General features: G+C 44.0%; 6 non-coding genes across 6 annotated transcripts; 4 read left to right on the forward strand and 2 right to left on the reverse strand.

The window, feature by feature from the left end:
• Positions 1-1273: 1273 nt before the first annotated feature.
• Positions 1274-1392, reverse strand: LOC138231841 (5S ribosomal RNA). The gene has a single exon (XR_011186811.1). It is a non-coding gene; the product is annotated as a 5S ribosomal RNA (ribosomal RNA).
• A 1295-nt stretch (positions 1393-2687) lies between these two features.
• Positions 2688-2829, forward strand: LOC138231933 (U4 spliceosomal RNA). Its single transcript, XR_011186890.1, has one exon. It is a non-coding gene; the product is annotated as a U4 spliceosomal RNA (small nuclear RNA).
• Positions 2830-3663: 834 nt separating this feature from the next.
• Positions 3664-3735, reverse strand: trnag-ucc (transfer RNA glycine (anticodon UCC)). Its single transcript has one exon. It is a non-coding gene; the product is annotated as a tRNA-Gly (tRNA).
• A 5814-nt stretch (positions 3736-9549) lies between these two features.
• Positions 9550-9631, forward strand: trnas-gcu (transfer RNA serine (anticodon GCU)). The gene has a single exon. It is a non-coding gene; the product is annotated as a tRNA-Ser (tRNA).
• Positions 9632-14612: 4981 nt separating this feature from the next.
• On the forward strand, positions 14613-14684 carry trnag-ucc (transfer RNA glycine (anticodon UCC)). Its single transcript has one exon. It is a non-coding gene; the product is annotated as a tRNA-Gly (tRNA).
• An 830-nt stretch (positions 14685-15514) lies between these two features.
• On the forward strand, positions 15515-15588 carry trnai-aau (transfer RNA isoleucine (anticodon AAU)). The gene has a single exon. It is a non-coding gene; the product is annotated as a tRNA-Ile (tRNA).
• Positions 15589-21788: the final 6200 nt, after the last annotated feature.

The raw sequence follows: 21788 nt of genomic DNA on the forward strand, positions 1-21788 counted from the left end.
GGTCCTGTTTTTTTGCTAAGGCCTTCTGGGCACAGTTTGAAGATTGGTTGCAGGCTCTCTCGCCCCAATTTACCCTGACCGCTGCTTTCATCATATACGGCATCTCTCCTGTCAAACTTCCTCCTGACGTGTTTGACAGGATCTGGGCCGTGGTGAACAGTGGGAAAGACGCCCTGTGGAGACTGAGGAACATGGGGCTGTTCAAAGGCATCGAGGTCCCAGTCAAGGCAGCAGGTAGCCTGGCCCTGTTCATCACCCGAGAGAACTATTACCTCAGAGATCTGTGGAGAGAAGGGAGGGAGGAAGCAGAAAATCTGTGGGAAATAGAGAGCATAGGTCAATATCTCAAGAGACTGTGAAAAACATTATCATGTTTAAGTAAAGAATGTGATTTGTACCAGAAAAAAGAAATTGTTACTATGTAACTGTTACCGTGTCAAAATGTAATGAGATGTGATCATATATACTGTTTTAAGTATGTATATTAATGTAAAGCTTTCTGATTTGTGATGTCCTGTATTTTATTGTGAAAAGAAAATAAAGTTCTTAAAAATCGAAATCGGTTCACCCAGGGCGAGGCTCGGCCATTGCACTCCGGCTGTGCTGACCCCTGCGAATTCCCCAAATGTGGGAATCTCGACTGCATAATTTCTGGTAGTGGGGGACTGCGTTAGGACACCACGAGCTGCGTGGCTGCGGAAGGATCCCGGTTCGACAGGAGTGGACGCCGCTGCTGGTTCTCGCTGGCTTTTAGTTAGGGGTCCGGAGAAGCATCTCAAGCTAGTTCCACTACTCCTTCCGGACGTTCATTCCCTTTTCAAAGTCAGTCGTTTTGCTGTAGTTTGCGTTCTTTAGGCTGATTATCGAGGTTAGCCTTTATTTGGTCATGGGGGGCCTCGGTACTGTATGCTGAGTCTAAAGACAGTTTCACCCGTTTTCTGATTGCTCAGTTCTGTACCAGTGCAGACATGTCAAACAGTGAATGGCTGTACCTCTATTGTATCCGTGCTCAATGAATGAAATCGGTAACAAATGAATATATGTCTAGTTATACGAAAAACGAGTGGTTTATCGACTCATCTTCATTTGCAGATTTAGAGGCAGCTTCGATATTCGTTTAACAGACGGGTTTTTTTTTTGAATATGGGTCACACACATGCCACAGCAACAAAACATCTCTAGAGATGAGGCTATAGATCACCTTTCCATCCTGCAGGTTTTCCTCCCAAAGCCTACGGCACCAACGGCGACCCCTGCTGGCCGGGAGAGCAAAAGCTTACAGCACCTGGTATTCCCAGGCGGTCTCCCATCCAAGTACTAACCAGGCCCAACCCTGCTTAGCTTCCGAGATCAAACGAGATCAGGTGTGTTCAGGGTGGTGTGGCCGTAAGCGAAAGCCCTGGCGCCTGACTCGCTACTTGAAGCTGTGTGTGGCGGGGGCTCCGTGCCCCCCGAGCGGGACTGAAGGATCGTTCGTGTGCAACTCTTTGGAAAGGAGCTGCTTTCCAAATCGCATTGCGTGCCTGGATGTTGGCGAATGCGCTCCCTTGTGTTGGCTCGTCCCGCACTGGAGGAGGACAAACAATCTGCACGGAGGAGCACCAGGCAAGTCTTCAGTGCACAGCACTCTGGAAACATTTCGGGGCTGTCGCGTGTTTATTTCAGCACGTAAAGCGCACCGGTCCAACACGTCGGCCGGGCGCGCGGCGCCTCCGCCCTCTTGCTGCCCCTGCAGCTGCTTCACTTTTCCCTTTAGTTGCCATCGATTTTTTTGTAGTGCTATACATATACGATTGAGGTATCTTACAGTTCTCCTTCGAAGACCCAGCACTCTCTTTTCTTTTCCCAGTGTTACTCATATCGGACTTTTTAAACCTAAAAAAAAATCGTTTTTTTTTTCTTTCAATTATAACTGAAGTTTAAACAACTAGTGTTAAGTCCTTATTTTTCTGTAGTCAAAAAAAGCAAAAATTAACATTCAGGTCATGAAAAACTCAAAAAAAAACTCCCCAACCACTAAAGTTTACCTCCCACCTGAGCGCCATCTTGAACGCCCCTACCACCAGAGAATGCTCACGATTTCGGAAGCTGTCTCCGGGACGTGCTGATTCCACACATCCTGAATAAATCATGATATTGTTAGTTGCTGTAGCTAGACGTTCAAATGAGTTTCATGGCCAGATGGACTGTTTCCTCCAGCGGTATAGTATTGCAGTGAGACAGCACGATGCCTGCAAGACTATGTCACGCTAAACGCCACAGATTGTGTTTGTCCGTTCGTGTCAGTCGTCCTGCAGCCACGGGAAGTGGGACACAAACATGCTGCAATGCTTTCAAGACGTTAGGATTTGTTTGTGTAACATCCGAGAAGAGTACTTGTGGCTTGAATGTGAACTGTACGTGCCCGCCCCCTTTCCTCTGTAGTGCATGAGTTCCTCCCGGCATGCCCTTCGTCATTGTTCTGTCATCTTGTATTTAAAGGGTTGTATTTCTGCTGCTGAAAATAAGCAACGGTTTTCTCACAACGCCTTTTGTTCCCAACGGAGCCCTTGTCTGTCATGAAATTCTTCAAAACCTCAAGCTAGAAGAAGAAGAAGACGACAAATATGAAGGGTTACCGCAACGACATGCCATGAGACGATCGATAACGATTTCCATAGGATCCCCGCGGTTGCCTGGCAACCGTCAGCTTTGCGCAGTGGCAGTATCGTAGCCTGTGAGGTTTAGCCGAGGCGCGATTATTGCTAGTTGAAAACTTTTCCCAATACCCCGCTTCCGCCGGTTTGCAATACAATCGGCGAAAGCAATTTTTGACAGTCTCGTCAGAGACTGAGCAAGGTGTTTAAAGACAGATTTGGTCATGGTGACATCATGATAGAAAGAAACGAGCTTGTTACGTCTCAACAGAAACGCTCTTTAGCTCTTTCAGCGTTATGCAGAGAACAGCGTCTGTCGAGATCACTTTTGAGTCAGCGCGAAACGCCGTGTGCTGTCAGTTTGATTTCATATTGCTTGTAGCGGCGCCTGGCTTTTGTCTGTCAAACGTTAGGTTGCGCTTCTTCATGCTGCATCGTCGGCATGAGTGGAGCTTTTTAAACGTCTGTACTTACTGCGCCCCATAAGAAATGGTTTGTCCCCATTCAAAAGAGATTGTGCGATGTCCTGCAGCGTTCGCAAAGCAAACCTTTGACAGTTTGAAAAGAGGAATTTATTCTGCTTCCTGTGCGTGCAGTAGTTACAAAGTTGAACGTCTTTACACGATGTGCTGCAGTTTTCAGTGGGCGGGCTTTGTCAGATGGCTTGGAAAAACGCACTGAGACATCATGAGCAGTGTCCTGCATGTTTTCTGTGTATAGCTGTCTTTTAACGCATACAGAATTCATTCGAAATCATTGATTTCTCCAATTAACAAGGGTCCCTTTTTGAACCTACCAGAAGCATTCTTTCAATGTAACAGATTTACTCCGGGGAAAGGCAGCATGACATTGAGAGTAGCTCAAGCTTTCAGCACCCGTATCGGACTGCGTGTATGCAGACACCGCTCAGAATCCCCTGTAAGATTCTCCTTCAATTCCGTTTTGCAGTGCTTTAGCTCTTTCAAAATGGCTTCGCTTTGCTAGTCACAATCCAAGGCTCATGACAGCATTTAAAACCAATCGCCACTGCGTTGGCCGGGAATCAAACCCGGGTCAACTGCTTGGAAGGCAGCTATGCTCACCACTATACCACCAACGCACACCCGCAAAAGCCCTGCAGGACACCACCAGAGAATGCTCACGATTTCGGAAGCTGTCTCCGGGACGTGTTGATTCCACAAATCCTGAATAAATCATGATATTGTTAGTTGCTGTAGCTAGACGTTCAAATTAGTTTCATGGCCAGATGGACTGTTTCCTCCAGCGGTATAGTATTGCAGTGAGACAGCACGATGCCTGCAAGACTATGTCACGCTAAACGCTACAGATTGTGTTTGTGTTGGACAGTTGGACCCTACGGCTGGTCCCTCGTCGACAACCTGAATAGCTTATTCAGAAGCAGTGCTGGACCGGGAACGAACCAGCTTCTTCCCAGGCACAAGAGTGACTGGTGAGGACTCGCGGTCACACTCTGTGCATAGAGACTTTCTACCAGCCAGCCGGACTGCTGGTAGATCCCCTCAGAGCAACGACTGCCCTGCGCGCCGCAGTCAGATTCCTCCGCCCGTCCTACTCCGAGCTGCACCTTGACTGGTTGGCCGGTAGCCAGAGGATGCCGGGACAACGCCCATTGGACAACCGCTGGAACAGAGGCTGCAACAGAGCCTGTCAGCTGGTTTGATGTTCGTGCCGGGAAATTCCAAATCCATACACAGTGGATAAGTAAACCCCATGTTCTACATTGCGTCTCGAGAATTCAATTGTACCTCAACACAAGTTGTTATCAATTTAATTCATGAGTAATGTATTTACTTCCGAGTTTAGAGTAACAGTGGGTAATAACACTGATTAGCGATTTGGTAACCGAACGATATATATTGACATATATTCTCTGTTGTGTATCTCTTTGTGTTTGCATCTCTTCGGGATTATATACCTTGTATATTGATAACCCTCACAGTAAGGTCTGCCACTCGTATCCAGGCAGACTAGTATATGTTTGGTGCACAATTTATATTAATAAATGTATCTAGTGTATTGAACCCCTGTGTGTGCGTTGTTAGTTGTTCTGACGATTGATTTTCTAAAAGCCCCAACGAACAACCTCGTGATTACTGCTACAATTAATAATTGTCTCAGTAAACCCATCAAACCATTACATTTAATGGCGTCCCTGGGTGGGCGAGTTTAGAATGAAATGAGAATCAGTCGCACAGAATAACTGATGTTGCTGTGAGTTCAAGTTCAGCACAGCACCGCGGCTTCTATAAGCGAATACCGGGTGTGCTGATAACTGCGTAAAGAAATCCCCCTGTTTTCTAGCGTTTAGTGTAACGTGTGCTGATTGGAAATCCATCTGCTCGGGTGTCTAGATTCCATACTGTATTTTGGAAAAAGAAAAAAAAAAGTAATACTCTTAAAGTTTCTCTGACGTAATGACAATGGCTGCTAAAATGTCTGAAGTGGAGTCGCTTATAAGTACTATTTCTAGCGACGACAATCCTGGTTACTGGAGTGGTATCGAAAAGTTGAACTTTGATGATATTGAGAAGCTGCAAGTAGATTTAGTAGCTAAGGTAGCGAACCAGCTTAACATAGGAGGGTTTGTGAACGCAGTTCTGGTCCTCAATTTCTTTTTCTGTTTCACCTTAAATCTAGCTAAACAGCTGGAACTGTCTTTGTCCGAGCTGACAAAGTTTCAAAAGCTTCAGGGAACGCTAGAAAGATATAAGGCGGAGCGAGTTGAGTTGTTGGATATAATCAGAGAAAAGAGAGTGAAAAATGAGGAAAGTGAAGACTGACTCAGGGAAGTTTTAGGTAAATTAGATGACTTGTCTGCTAGAGAAACTGCGGCTGAGGTAGCTAGGAGAGACCTGGAAGCGAGCTTGAAAGAAAAAGAAAAAGAAATTGAGAGTTTAAATGAGCTCAGCCAGGAAAGGCAAAAGGAGTCAGATGCTGCCGTACTGGAAGCAAAATAGACTAGATCCCACTTGCATGCCAGCCCACCTAGCAGCCCGGAGCGCTCACCCAGCGCGCCGGGAGGAGGTTTCTCCCGGCCAGGGTCTGTGGTCGGATCGGCATGGGGGGAGATCGCCGAGTCCTGCGCGAAACGCAAGGGCGAGTCAATTCAGGCATAGACCCCCTGCTCCTGATCACGGCCGTCTCCCTGCCCGCGGAGAAACCGTAAAAATTAACCTCCACTCCCTGAGGCAGTTAGCCAAAGATGTAGAAAGGTTTGACCCGTCAGTGTCAGGGAAGAATGTGGAGACCTACATCGATGAGCTGAGATATACTTTGCAGTTTATGCCCGAAGCGTCCGAACAGGAAAAGGCTATGTAAGTAAGGAAAACTACCAGCCGAGCGGTCCACGAGTGGATGTCTAGACAAGGACCGGAGGTCTGTAATAGCTTTGAGGAGCTGTGTCAGGCAATGATCGGAGAATTTTCGGCTTTTATCGATCCCATAGCTGCCGTGGCCACAGCGCACCATATTAAGCACGAAAAAGCTGAAGCCCCTCGCGATTATTATCAGAGGCTTAGGCGCACTTATTTTGCAGGGCGGAATGAAGAGGGTTGCGAAGAGAACGTGAATTTCAAAGGTTTATTCATTGCTAATCTGCATCCCTCAGTCAGGAAAATGATTGTGATGCACACTGATGCAAAAGCGATGAAAATGGCTGACATTAGAAGGTTGGCTCAAAAAGCCTGGGGAGCTGAAGTCTCTGCTTCCTCAGAGCGAAAACCTGCTAAAACGGCTGTGTTCGCCACTAAAGCCAGCAGGGTTGACGACTCGCCTCAGCTCGAGGCAGCTGAGGTTCCTGAGCTCGCTAAGCCCCGGCGCAAAATAGGCTGGCAGGACCGCCCTAAGCGTCAGAGCCGCCGTGAGCGCTACGGGGAAGGCAAGGGCTCAGGCAGAGCCTATCATAAGACTGGACGAAGGGAGTCGACTGCAGCCCGCCTGGCCAGGCTTGAACAAGCCCTGCCTGAGAGATCAGGACAGGGTAAACCTTCCGCACCGAATGCCGGAAGTGTGAATGAGCTTAGGGGGACCACGCCCCTTCTCACTGGAGGAGGCGGGGATCCGTCCCAAGCCCCTCCCTCAGTCTATCTGATTGGGTGGGAGGGTTCCTGCCTGGAAGAAGGCTGTGACTCTGAGTTGGGCGCTGACCCCGCCCCTGAAGTCAAAGAAAAGGCAGGCTTCCAACAATTCTTAGGGAATCTCAGCCAGAAAGGCAAAGCAAGGCGTATTTATATCAAGGTTTCTCTTGAAAACGTCTTAGATAGAGAAGCACTGATTGACACTGGGGCTGAAATTAGTTTGATGTCAGCCGATCTACTCAGCGAGCTCAAACGAGTAGCGAAAGGAAAAGGCATCAGACTTAAGGTAGAACCGTGTAAGATAGATATTTCCAGCTATACCCAGGATCATGCCAGGATCACACACCGAGTGTGGGTGGCACTTAGGTTCGGGCCAATGAACGTGGTGCATCCTGTTTACATCTCTAGGTTAAAAACAGAGCCACTACTCATTGGCCAAGACCTGCTTGACAGGCTGGAGCCTCTGGTGTACTGCCAGCGTGGAAAATTGTGGGCTCAGGTCAAAAACCCTAAGCCTGTTGCACAGCAAAAAGGGGGATTCAGTGGTTATGCTGTGATCACACAGTGCCCACTGAACACTATAGCTGAGTTGGAGGTTCCTCCTGGTTCCTCTGGACGAGAATAAATGTCTCTTCTTGCTTTCCAAAACTACAGGGAAGTCCTGCCCAGGCCAGCACTCCCACGGTCTCCCAACTACAGGAGCAGTGCTCCGAGCAGCTGCTTGACCCGCCAGGTAAAGCACACCCCCTTTTCATCCCTGAAGAAGAGTGGATCTCCCTGTCCGGTAATGAATGGGAGTCCTTTCTGTGCACCCTGGTACCTCAGGGGGTCCAGGACTACCACCCCATGGTGGTGGGAGGGGGTCCAGGTGGCAGAAGTGCAGGTTGATGATGTAATTCTTAGCCTCAGCTCTGAGAAGTCCATAATCAGTGAAGGTCTGTTCGAGGACCTGTCGCGAAGCTGTCAGGTGACCCTGGTGACGCAGTCACAGGTTCTGTGGTGGGCACCCCCACCTCATAGGTCCATTTGGAGCAAAGGAAGCTGTGTAGCTTCCATCTCCATCGGAAAAAGGAAGTTTGCTCACTACTTCCAGGTAGCACCTCAGCTGACCCATTCGGTCTGCATTGGTGCAGACCTATTGGTTCGACTGGGCGCCCAGCTGGACACAGTAAACAGTGTGCTGTGGAAACGGGTGGACCCAGATGCCCACTCTCTAAGCGGTGACCCCGAGAACATTCGGTCAGGTCAGACGATTCCTCAGGCCTGCCAGGTAGTAAACGAATCGGACCTGATCGTTCCTGCGTCAACAGCAGGGTTTCCGGTACGCCTTGTCCTAAAGAAGGGACAGAGAATGGACGCTGAGATGGTTTTCTTCCAACCATCAGCTCAGTTTATCAGACTGAACCTAGCAGTCTGTTGTACCCCCAGACTGGAACGGAATGGCCGAGCCACCTGCCTGTTGGTGCAGAACATAGCAAAACAAGATGTCAAAATCCCTGCTCGCACTGACATGGGACTGGAATTGACAATAGTTTCTATGATTTCGAACTGGCCATCCCAGTACTGGGGCAGCTCCCTGGTCCCTTGGCTTCATAAAAGCGCCACTGTAATAAAGAAATTAAATCCAAAATCAAGAGGGCAGTTGCCTACTGAAATACAAGAAGTCATCAATTTTAACCTAGCAACACATTAAAGGCTGCATCTATACAAGTACGATTCTAGAAATGCTCACCAGATTACGTTTTAAGAAGGAACTGCGCTTCAGGTTCTGCCGAGATCTTAATTCGGATGGCAGGATTCAGAGTCCGGAGTGCGGACTGATTGCGCACGGAGGGTCCATATACTGTGGATCCCTCAGTGATCTTCCGCGTGTTCAAACAGCCAGCGTGTGACTCCCCTGTCCCCGTGACCTCATTGCTCTGCTCTCTCCTCTGTGCAGCCGAGCCCGATTCACGGTAAAGTGAAAAAAAATATGCCCTCAACGTGAGATTTACTCTGGAGCGAGGATAGATGTTACCTTTTTATCATTGAACAGGATGTATGTGATGTGGCGACTAGGTTCAATTTTGTATCCTCTTTAAAAGATTAAGGACTGGGGTGAGCGTGATTTACCACCCTTTCAGCTAAGAACCCGACGTGCGCACCGTTTAAGCTGCATAGACTCGGTCGTTTAACTCTTCTCCATTAGCAGGGTTAAGGTTAAAGAAAAAAAACATTGCTGACTTCTTTTTTTTTGCCAGCTGCTAGCGCTGATTAGCAAGGTTTGTATTTCATGTTTTGCAAGTTGCATCCATTTTAAGAAAAACAAGTCGTGTTAAAGACAGGAAATGAATACTTGCATTTAATTAAGTCTAGCCGTAGGCGGTTATCCACTGGGATTCAGACCTAGGGCCTTCTGTTTACTAGACAGGCGCTTTAACCAACTAAGCCACAGCGCCCCGTGAATGCTGTCCTTTTGCAGCCACTTGGACACACCACTCAGACACATCTGCATTCGGTGTGTGCTCCGCCTGCTCGCTGAGCAAGTTGCCACCTTTACATACAATAGCAACATCGACACCAAGAGAAAGGATGACAAATGGCTTTTATCTGGAACTTTTCATGTCCAAGGAGCTCAATGTGCTTTCTGTGTACAACAGGGCCACTGAACTCCACGCTGGCCACTGAACCACAGCAGTGGCTTGCTGGCTTGACATCTCCCAAGGAAAATGTTGAAATCGCATGTGGAACAGGAAAATGACCCTCGAGTACGAGGGAAAAAAAAGAAAAAGATCATCTGGAGCGCGCCAACCCAGTTGGGACAGCCCAGTTTTGTTAACGAGGTGGCCGAGTGGTTAAGGCGATGGATTGCTAATCCATTGTGCTTTGCACGCATGGGTTCAAATCCCATCCTCGTTGGTTTCCATGTCTGTTTCCATTCTGTTTTTGATCCCTATTGCTCAATGCACAGTGAAAGCATTGCATACATGTGTCTGACAATGAGAAATGGGCCCCTGAGACAGTCATTTGCCTGTTTCACAAATGATCGTATTTTACTAGAGATTCTGTTTGGGATTCAGATGTGCATTCGGACAGCAATCCCTTTCAAGAAATGATACGTTCTGGATGAGGTCAAAGGTGCATCATTTGGACACTTTGTGGGCTTGAAATACAAAGAAAATCATGTTCTATGGTACAAGATAAATACAAAACTTAAGCTTTTATTATAATTAGATTTGTTTATAAAGCATAAGCAATCATTTATTACATTAATATATGTAAAAATAACATTTTAGCATCATACGTTTAGTATATTTAGTCCCTAATGCTGAAAGAAATGATCATAGAACATGACTTCTAACCTTACCTGCGGTGTTTTTGATCCCTATTGCTCAATGCACAGTGAAAGCATTGCATACATGTGTCTGACAATGAGAAATGGGCCCCTGAGACAGTCATTTGCCTGTTTCACAAATGATCGTATTTTACTAGAGATTCAGTTTGGGATTCAGATGTGCATTCGGACAGCAATCCCTTTCAAGAAATGATACGTTCTGGATGAGGTCAAAGGTGCTGGAACACTGTATTTAGGATGTGTTTGCAGTTATTCTGTGTTTCTAGCTTCAACCCAGTGATATATATATATGCTCACTGATTTTTTGGTACATGCCCAGGGCAATAATCATTATGAGGATTTATTTCCATATGTGCTAGAGGTAGTGTTGTGAAATTCTTCAACACACTGGATCGCAGGTTTAAACCTGCACTCTTACTCCTTAAATACCAACAAATGCAGATATGTAGCAATCATATTGTAGCTGACACTCATTTGCCTGTTTCACAAACGATCATATTTTACTAGAGATTCTGTTTGGGATACGGATGTGCATTCTAACAATCTCTTTCAAAAAATGATTTTACCTTATCGCAGCTTTGCCCCTCTTGCCTCTTTGGAAAATATCTCCATCTTGTGGTCGTTGTTGGTAATGTCTAGACAATATCTCCATCTTGTGGTCGTTGTTGGTAATGTCTAGACAATATCTCCATCATGTGGTCGTTGTTGGTAATGTCTTCTTATGCCCTTTTTTTATTGCAATTCTTTATTAGTTGATTCTAGAATCTCTACAATAGAGCTGAAAATATCAGTTTTGTAGCAGACAATATGACATTAGTTATAGTCCAATTAAGACTTTATTACCCTGTTTGTAACATAACAAATTAAAATTGATTAAAACTAAGTTTGGAACACCAGGGAACATAAAAAATGATTTTTAGGAAAACCATGAGGTTCTCTGTGTCCGATGCCTGCAAGGGGAGAAAGCTAGAATCCTTTGCTTTTTCAAAATTTGAAAATAAACATCATATAACAACAGCTTTCATTCCTAGGAGTGAAAAATAACCATTTTTGAAGACATATTAGTTTCTAAAACACTACAATAAAGTTAAAAACATCCGTTTTATATTACTTTTAGTATTTTTAGTGAAATTAGTCATTTATTGCACTATTTTTAATATAATCTCTAATTAAAAGTGAATAGAATTAAGTTTGGAGCAACAAGGAACACAAAAAAAAAAAGATTTTAAGGAAAAAAATGATGTCTTCTGTGCCAGGTGCCTGCAAGGGGAGAAAGCTAGAATCCTACCCAGGCTCCTGGAGCTCTGTCCTGGCTAAAGGAGGGTGAATCCATCCCCTTCAAAGCTCCATGAAAAAATGATCATTTAAAATTTGAAAAAAAAAACATCATATACAGTGCCTTGCGAAAGTATTCGGCCCCCTTGAACTTTTCAACCTTTTGCCACATTTCAGGCTTCAAACATAAAGATATAAATTTTTTATTTTATGTGAAGAATCACCAACAAGTGGGACACAATTGTGAAGTGGAACGAAATCTATTGGATATTTGAAACTTTTTTAACTAATAAAAAAATGAAAAGTGGGGCGTGCAAAATTATTCGGCCCCTTTACTTTCAGTGCAGCAAACTCACTCCAGAAGTTCAGCGAGGATCTCTGAATGATCCAAAGTTGTCCTAAATGACTGATGGTGATAAATAGAATCCACCTGTGTGTAATCAAGTCTCTGTATAAATGCACCTGCTCTGTGATAGTCTCAAGGTTCTGTTGAAAGCGCAGAGAGCATCATGAAGACCAAGGAACACACCAGGCAGGTCTGTAATACTGTTGTGGAGAAGTTTAAAGCCGGATTTGGATACAAAAAGATTTCCCAAGCTTCAAACATCCCAAGGAGCACTGTGCAAGCGATCATCTTGAAATGGAAGGAGTATCAGACCACTGCAAATCTACCAAGACCTGGCCGTCCCTCTAAACTTTCAGCTCAGACAAGGAGAAGACTGATCAGAGATGCAGCCAAGAGGCCCATGATCACTCTGGATGAACTGCAGAGAACTACAGCTGAGGTGGGAGAGTCTGTCCATAGGACAACAATCAGTCTTACACTGCACAAATCTGGCCTTTATGGAAGAGTGGCAAGAAGAAAGCCATTTCTCAAAGATATCCATAAAAAGTCTCGTCTAAAGTTTGCCACAAGCCACCTGGGAGACACCCCAAACATGTGGAAGAAGGTGCTCTGGTCAGATGAAACCAAAATCGAACTTTTTGCCCACAATGCAAAACGATATGTTTGGCGTAAAAGCAACACAGCTCATCACCCTCAACACACCATCCCCACTGTCAAACATGGTGGTGGCAGCATCATGGTTTGGGCCTGCTTTTCTTCAGCAGGGACAGGGAAGATGGTTAAAATTGAGGGGAAGATGGATGCAGCCAAATACAGGACCATTCTGGATGAAAACCTGTTGGAGTCTGCAAAAGACCTGAAACTGGGATGGAGATTTATCTTCCAACAAGACAATGATCCCAAACATACAGCAAAATCTACAAAGGAATGGTTCACAAATAAACGTATCCAGGTGTTTGAATGGCCAAGTCAAAGTCCAGACCTGAATCCAATCGAGAATCTGTGGAAAGAGCTGAAAACTGCTGTTCACAAACGCTCTCCATCCAACCTCACTGAGCTCGAGCTGTTTTGCAAGGAAGAATGGGCAAGAATTTCAGTCTCTCGATGTGCAAAACTGATAGAGACATACCCCAAGCGACTTGCAGCTGTAATCGCAGCAAAAGGTGGCTCTACAAAGTATTAACGCAAGGGGGCCGAATAATTTTGCACGCCCCACTTTTCATTTTTGTATTAGTTAAAAAAGTTTCAAAAATCCAATAGATTTCGTTCCACTTCACAATTGTGTCCCACTTGTTGGTGATTCTTCACATAAAATAAAAAAATTATATCTTTATGTTTGAAGCCTGAAAAGTGGCAAAAGGTTGAAAAGTTCAAGGGGGCCGAATACTTTCGCAAGGCACTGTAACAACAGTTTTCATTCATAGGAGTGAAAAACAACCATTTTTGAAGACATATTAGTTTCTAAAACACTACAATAAAGTTGAAAACATCCGTTTTATATTACATTAATTTTTGTGAAATTAGTCATTTATTGCACTATTTTTAATAAAATCTCTAATTAAAAGTGATTAAAATTAAGTTTGGAACAACAAGGAACACAAAAAAAAAGATTTTAAGGAAAAAAATATTGTCTTCTGTGCCAGGTGCCTGCAAGGGGAGAAAGCTAGAATCCTACCCAGGCTCCTGGAGCTCTGTCCTAGCTAAAGGAGGGTGAATCCATCACATTCAAAGCTCCATGAAAAAATGATATTTTTAAATTTGAAAAAAAAACATTATAGAACAACATCTCTTGGTCCACAGAGTGCAAAAATCCAACTTTGAAGAAAATCCATTGACTGATCCCCGAATCCTGAAGTTTCTTCGCATGATATCGGGCTTGCAACCACTTTCTGGAAAATGATGAAAAATGCCAAAAATGAAAAAAAAGTTATCAATTCTAGAGCCTAAGAGGAAAATAAGACAAATGTATATCTCCAAATAATTTTATGTGCTTCAGAAGAGCCCAGGAAAGTTTTTTGCATACATGAAACCACGCCCGTTTGCACGTAAGCAGACATGGTTGCACACACGACTGCATGAAAGCACGCGTGCATGCAAAATCATCCTGTTAAGCATTTGAAAAGCCGCACCACGGCGCACGTGAAATAGCTCTTACATTAGTGGTCGACACAGGAATCGCCTTTTTATTTATGCTCTTACCAACGCGATGGAAAGCAAAACAAAGCAAAGCAGAGCAAAACAAAACGAACAAACGCAAAACCCTCACGTCCCGCACTTGCATATAACGCCGTTACGTGCCCAAGCGGTATTGTACGTCATCCTAGCACTGCACCCCGGGGCGTACGGTATATGGGAATGAGCACACACCACGAATCGTCTGAAATCACTCCCTACAGCTGTAAGGCGCCTTGAAGCGTGCACCCCCAACATTCTTCTTTGCGCATCTGTGAAAGGTAAACTCTTGAGCAAACTCTGAACCAGCTCTAAGGAAACTAATCCGATTAGACGTTACTTTGACTCATCCTTTAACAGTTTTCAGTCTCTGTCTTTAAACACCTTGCTCAGTCACATTCAAGCCACAAGTACTCTTCTCGGATGTTGCACAAACAAATCCTAATGTCTTGAAAGCATTGCAGCATGTTTGTGTCCCACTTCCCGTGGCTGCAGGACGACTGACACGAACGGACAAACACAATCTGTGGCGTTTAGCGTGACATAGTCTTGCAGGCATCGTGCTGTCTTACTGCAATACTATACCACTTGAGGAAACAGTCCATCTGGCCATGAAACTCATTTGAACGTCTAGCTACAGCAACTAACAATAACATGATTTATTCAGGATGTGTGGAATCAGCACGTCCCGGAGACAGCTTCTGAAATCGTGAGCATTCTCTGGTGGTGTCCTGGAGGGCTCCCCCGGGCATGTGTTGGTGGTATAGTGGTGAGCATAGCTACCTTCCAAGCAGTTGACCCGGGTTTGATTCCCGGCCAACGCAGTGGCAAGTGTTTTCAAATGCTGTCACAAGCCTTGGATTGTGACTAGCAAAGCGAAGCCTTTTGAAAGAGCTAAAGCACTGCAAAACGGAATTGAAGGAGAATCTTACAGGGGATTCTGAGCGGTGTCTAAATAAATAAATTCACAGCGTCCGCGGATGGCATTTTGCAGCTGGAAGTAGATGTCGACGCTTTTTGCACACAGCACCAAAAAAGCGTCTTTTTTGAAGGTACAGGCATTGAGCATTGGTGGTTCATTGTTAGAACTCTCGCCTGCCACGCAGGAGGCTTGGTTTCGATTCCTGGCCAATGCAGTGGCTTTTGCAGCGAACGGCTCCATCACTTGCATCCCAACTTTTGCAACTCGCAACTGAAAACCCACTGAAGCTAAGCAGGTGTGAGCCAGGTCAGTACCTGGATGAGGGTGAGCTACAGGGAAAAACAAAGCTTCCAGCTGGAAGTGGTGTTAATGGGGCCAGCGGGGAGGCGCTCACCCTGAGGTCTGTGCGGGTCCCAATCTCCCAATATAGTGATGGAGAAGCTGTGTTGTAAAAGGGCGCTGTCTTTTGGATGAGATGTAAAACCGAGGTCATAGTGCTCTGTGGTCATTAAAAATGACCACCAAAACCTTTGACAAAAGCTCTTGGTAATTGATGGTCTTCAATAATGTTTCTCCTTTAGGTACATTTAAAATCAGCTGAATAATGCTGTGAAACCATGAAACTGCATGTGAAAGCCCGTACACTGAATTACACGGCTTTCTATTCAAAGGAGGACAAAAGAAATTCCCTGAGTTCGATTTTTTGCAGCACAGAGAGGGGCACTGTCACGAGGCCGGTTAGCTCAGTTGGTTAGAGCGTGGTGCTAATAACGCCAAGGTCGCGGGTTCGAGCCCCGTACGGGCCATGTCCTTTTCTCCTCTCTTACCAAAGCTGTTAGGTTCCTTTCCGTGGTGAGATGGGTTGTCCTGCAACGCTGCCACACAGTGCCGACAGACAAGAGTGTTGCGGGAGAAGAGAAAAGTGTTTGAAGATTTAAGAGTGTCTTAGGTGGAGCCAAAATCAAGTGTCACAAATGCAAGTGGGAAGATTTCCAATGTTTAATATGGTCAAAATAAGCGGAAGTTACCAGCTGGTCCGGCACAGTCTGCCATGCTTTTGTCATATACTGTAAAGTGGTGTCGAACTGGAGCCTCACCATTTGCATATGTGAGGCTCCAGTTATACATCGATTGTCACATTAAATGACAAAAATGAAGAGAGGTAAAGCAGCTGGAGAGGTATTCTTACAACTTTTGAGCTGACACAGTTTTGGAAAATGTTTCCTTCACGCTGCACTGTACAATATAGGCAGCCAAGAGTCTCCAAAACAAAACAGAATTGACAGATAGGAGAAAATTCCCACTCGTCCTGAAGTTCCCAAAATCCAGCACTGAGCGTAAACAAAGTGTCTAAGTAGCGTGGGAATGTTAAACCTGACCCTAGCTGGAGTTTGAGCAATCCAGCACTGAGAGTAAAAAGATGAGTCAAAGTAACGTCTAATCAGATTAGTTTCCTTAGAGCTGGTTCAGAGTTTGCTCAAGAGTTTACCTTTCACAGATGCGCAAAGAAGAATGTTGGGGGTGCACGCTTCAAGGCGTCTTACAGCTGTAGGGAGTGATTCGAGACGATTCGTGGCGTGTGCTCGTTCCCATATACCTTATGCCCCGGGGTGCAGTGCTAGGATGACGTACAATACCGCTTGGGCACGTAACGGCGTTACATGCAAGTGCGGGACGTGAGGGTTTTCGTTTGTTCGTTTTGTTTTGCTCTGCTTTGCTTTGTTTTGCTTTCCATCGCGTTGGTAAGAGCGTAAATAAAAAGGCGATTCCTGCGTCTACCACTAATGTAAGAGCTATTTCAAGTGCGGCGTGGTGCGGCTTTTCAAATGCTCAACAGGATGACTTCGCATGCACGTGTGCTTTCATGCAGTCGTGTGTGCAACCATGTCTGCTTATGTGCAAACGGGCGTGGTTTCATGTATGCAAAAAACTTTCCTGGGCTCTTCTGAAGCACATAAAATTATTTGGAGATATACATTTGTCTTGTTTTCCTCTTAGGCTCTAGAATTGATAACTTTTTTTTAGGATTCTAGCTTTCTCCCCTTGCAGGCATCGGGCACAGAGGACCTCATGGTTTTCCTAAAAATCTTTTTTTTTGTGTTCCTTGTTGTTCCAAACTTAATTTTAATCACTTTTAATTAGATATTTTATTAAAAATAGTGCAAAAAATGACTAATTTCACTAAAAATAATGTAATATAAAACTGATGTTTTTAACTTTATTGTAGTGTTTTAGAAACTACTATGTCTTCAAAAATGGTTATTTTTCACTCCTAGGAATGAAAGCTGTTGTTATATGATGTTTATTTTCAAATTTTGAAAAAATCAAAGGATTCTAGCTTTCTCCCCTTGCAGGCATTGGACACAGAGAACCTCATGGTTTTCCTAAAAATCATTTGTTATGTTCCCTGGTGTTCCAAACTTAGTTTTAATCAATTTTAATTTGTTATTTTGTTAAAAACAGGGTAATAAGTTTCTAATTGGACTATAAATAGTCATATTGTCTGCTCTAAAACTGATGTTTTCATCTCCATTGTAGAGATTCTTGAATCAACTAATAGAGAATTAAAATAAAAAAGGGCATAAGAAGACATTACCAACAACGACCACAAGATGGAGATGTTGTCTAGACATTACCAATAACGACCACAAGATGGAGATATTGTCCAAAGAGGCAAGAAGGGCAAAGCCGCGATAAGGAGATTGCTGTCAGAATGCACATCCGGATCCCAAACAGAATCTCTAGTAAAATATGATCATTTGTGAAACAGGCAAATGAGTGTCAGCTACAATATGATTGCTACATATCTGCATTTGTTGGTTTTTAAGGAGTAAGAGTGCAGGCGGTTTAAACCTGCGATCCAGTGTGTTGAAGTATTTCACAACACTACCCCTAGCACATCAGGAAATAAATCCTCATAATGATTATTGCCCTGGGCATGTACCAAAAAATCAGTGAGCATATACATATATCGCTGTGTTGAAGCTAGAGACACAGAATAAGTGCAAACACATCCTAAATACAGTGTTCCTGCACCTTGACCTCATCCAGAATGTATCGTTTTTTGAAAGCGATTGCTGTCAGAATGCACAACTGAATCCCAAACAGAATCTCTAGTCAAATATGATCATTTGTGAAACAGGCAAATGAGTCTCTCAGGTGCCCATTGCTCATTTTCAGACACATTTATGCAATACTTTCACCATGCGTTGAGCAATAGGGATTAAAGATACCAGAGGTAAGGTTTAAAAGTGATTCTGAGGTGCAACACATCAGCGAAACAGCTAGGCATCTGAAATGCGGGGTTTGAGAGCCCTTCAGGGAACACCGTACCCTAAAGGTACCAGAAGTCCACTAGTATAAGCATTAAGTCACTGTCAGCCCTGTTGCAATGTGATTGCTACATATCTTCATTTCTTTGGTTTTTAAGGAGTAAGAGTGCAGGGGGTCTAAATCTGCGATCCAGTGTGTTGAAGTATTTCACAACACTACCTGTAGCCCGTCTGGAAATAAATCCTCATTCTGATTATTGACCTGGGCATGTACCAATAAATCACTGAGTATATATATATATCACTGTGTTGAAGCTAGAGACCTGTATGTAATAATATGATGCTAAAATGTTATTTTCACATGTAAGAAAACCGGCTCAGGGACGCCAAATATGTAATGTTGCCATAGCAAAATTAAATGTAGTGGCTCTCTGAAGGCACCAGTTCTGTAGGGTTTGGGCATTTACTGAGACAATTATTAATTGTAGCAGTAAATCACAAAGTTGATTCTTTTGATGGCTTTAGAATCCAACCATGTGACATAACTCAAACAACGCGCACACACAGGTACTAATACACGAGGATACATTTATTAATACATAAAATATGCATGTAAACCTAACAGATCTTATCGAGAGGGTTATCAGAATACAAAAGATATATATTCAGTCAGTTACGAAGTGTTACACATATCAAGAGGACATACGTTCAGTATATCATTCATTAAGACCGTTTCGTTAATGAACTTGGTTATAACTTCTACATTAGATACTCAAACAAGTACATAACTCTTAGGAATTAAATTGATATCAACTGGTTGGGATAACAATTGAATTCTCGAGCTGTAATGCATTGAAGTTGAATACTCATCCAATCTTTGGGGATTCAGATCTTCCTGCGGGCACAAAGAAACAGTTGCAGGCTGTTGCTGTCCAATCCGCGCTCTCTGGCTCCGTGCCAGGCTGTGCTGTGCGGCTTGCGACGCTGCGCTGCTGATGCTCACTGTGGGCTTTAACTAGCAAAGTTTGTGCACAGGAGAAAAGATGACTGTGGGTCCCAGCAAGTCAGGAAGAGGACCGGTTCGTTTCTGATGAAGAGCTAGTTCTGAATAGTGATTCAGCTGTCCACAGTTCCGACCTGTTCACGAGGCCTGCTGCTGGTGCTAACCTCGGGTGGATCCTCTGGTTATTCTCTGGCAACCTCCGCTCTAGACTCTTAGAACAAAGGAAAGTTCTGGCACTCGGACACACTGGCCGTTCCGTGGTTGTCCGGGCTGAGTCTCAGGATGGTCAGGAGGCGCGCTGCAAGAATGTCCTGCCCTTGGGAGCCTTCTGCTCCTGGGCCGCCCTGCCCTGGATTTCTCCTTTGAATTCCCTTTAGAATTGTCCACAGAATCCTCTGAATCCTCCCTTCTGAATCTTACTGAATCTCACAGGCTCTCTGTGTTGCCTGTTTTTACCTGGAGGAACTTCAGCTCATTGATTGGCTGAAAGTTCCATGGGCATCAGAGTCCCACGTGGGTTACTCGGCCCTACCAGTCCCTGATTGATTGATCAAGGTGAGATATGAGTCACTTAGTCCTGACACTTAGTAATGCAGTCCAGATGTCCAACTGGCACTCCCTAGACAGATAGGCGCCAATGGATGACCATTGATCATGATAGCCAGGCTTAGCTAAGTGCATCCCCCTTTGGGAGCTGTCCTAGGACCTTAAATCACCCTGCATGAATAGTCTCTCTGTGGCTGCACCACAGAGATGAACAGAGAAATGGGGCCTCATTTGGGAAGGCTCAGAACACTTAATTCTGCCTTATTAATAAGCCTCGCCGCTACACACATATATTAATATAATAAATGATTGCTTATGCTTTATAAACAAATCTAATTAAAATAAAAGCTTAAGTTTTGTATTTATCTTGTACCATAGAACATGATTTTCTTTGTATTTCAATCCCACAAAGTGTCCAAATGACGCACTACATGATATAAGGAAGATTATCACATGCATATCGGTATTATCTTTCTTACGAAAATGCATTCCTTTCATTACCTTTTACTTTTTAAAATGAACTCAAATTGTGTATAATGTAATAATTTAAGTAGAATAGATTCTAATAATATAATGATCCAGTGTGTTGCACTACTTCACTGCTTCACTGCTCTATGCCGTCTGGAAATAAATCCTCAGACTGCTTACTGCCCTGGGCATGTACCAATGAATTACAGGAGCACATCTATTTCTCACTGCGTTGAAGCAGGAGACACACAGTCTCTGCAAACACATCCTAAATACAGTGTTCCAGCACCTTTGACCTCATCCAGAACGTATCATTTCTTGAAAGGGATTGCTGTCCGAATGCACATCTGAATCCCAAACAGAATCTCTAGTAAAATACGATCATTTGTGAAACAGGCAAATGACTGTCTCAGGGGCCCATTCCTCATTGTCAGACATATGAATGCAATGCTTTCACCGTGCATTGAGCAATAGGGATTAAAAACACAGCAGGTAAGGTTAGATGTCATGTTCTATGATCATTTCTTTCAGCATTAGGGACTAAATATACTAAACGTATGATACTAAAATGTTATTTTCACATATATTAATGTAATAAATGATTGCTTATGCTTTATAAATAAATCTAATTAAAATAAAAGCTTAAGTTTTGTATTTATCTTGTCCCATAGAACATGATTTTCTTTGTATTTCAAGCCCACAAAGTGTCCTTTGATCTCTATTCTGTGGTAATCCACGATGACCCCGTTCTTCAGGTGATTCATCATGTCCTCCCTCGCCTGTTGAGAGGCCACCTGATCTCTTCTGCCATGGCGTGCTTCATACACGCCCTCTTGAAGTGAGCAGGAAGCTGATCAAAAGTATTCAGGCACATCTTGCACACCAGGGGAATCCTCGCGTGTTTCCTTTGAAAATAAATAATACCATCTGTGTATAGAAACAAGCTAAGACTGATTTCTTAAATTATCCTTAAAATTCTCTCTCATAGTTTGAGCATAATGATTTTATTGCATTTATATAAGAATTGCTCATTGCTCCTAAATAAATAATGGTCTCAGTCACAGACTTTCCAATAGAAGCCATTGTGGAGTTCAGCAACTGCAGGTCCTAGAAGTGGGGAAGGAATTTTAAAAGAGAAATTGAATTACAATACAGAAGGAATGGCTGAGGGTTCACTGAAATGTATAAATATACAAATTCCAAAGACTGAGTCCATATAGAAACAACTACTTTTCATTTTCAGTATAAGAAAAAAAAAACTATCTTCCAAAGCATCATAAAATTGTCCCTTCTTCCAGACCCTACTTCTCTCTTGTAGTAGTACAGCAGACCTTTCCAGGTGAGCAGATCACAGAGTCCGAAATGAGCTTCCTCCATCAAGCAAAGTACCTGAACATGACTCTGTCTTCATAAAAGCGCCCCTGTAATAAAGAAATTAAATCCAAAATCAAGAGGGCAGTTGCCTACTGAAATACAAGAAGTCATCAATTTTAACCTAGCAACACATTAAAGGCTGCATCTATACAAGTGCGATTCTAGAAATGCTCACCAGATTACGTTTTAAGAAGGAACTGCGCCTCAGGTTCCGCAGAGATCTTAACTCGGATGGCAGGATTCAGAGTCCGGAGTGTGGACTGATGGCAGAACGGAGGGTCCACATACTGTGGATCCCTCAGTGATCTTCCGCGTATTCAAACCGCCAGCGTGTGACTCCCCT

Source organism: Lepisosteus oculatus, unplaced genomic scaffold (assembly GCF_040954835.1).
Source record: "Lepisosteus oculatus isolate fLepOcu1 unplaced genomic scaffold, fLepOcu1.hap2 HAP2_SCAFFOLD_62, whole genome shotgun sequence".
Classification (NCBI taxonomy): Eukaryota; Metazoa; Chordata; class Actinopteri; order Semionotiformes; family Lepisosteidae; genus Lepisosteus; species Lepisosteus oculatus.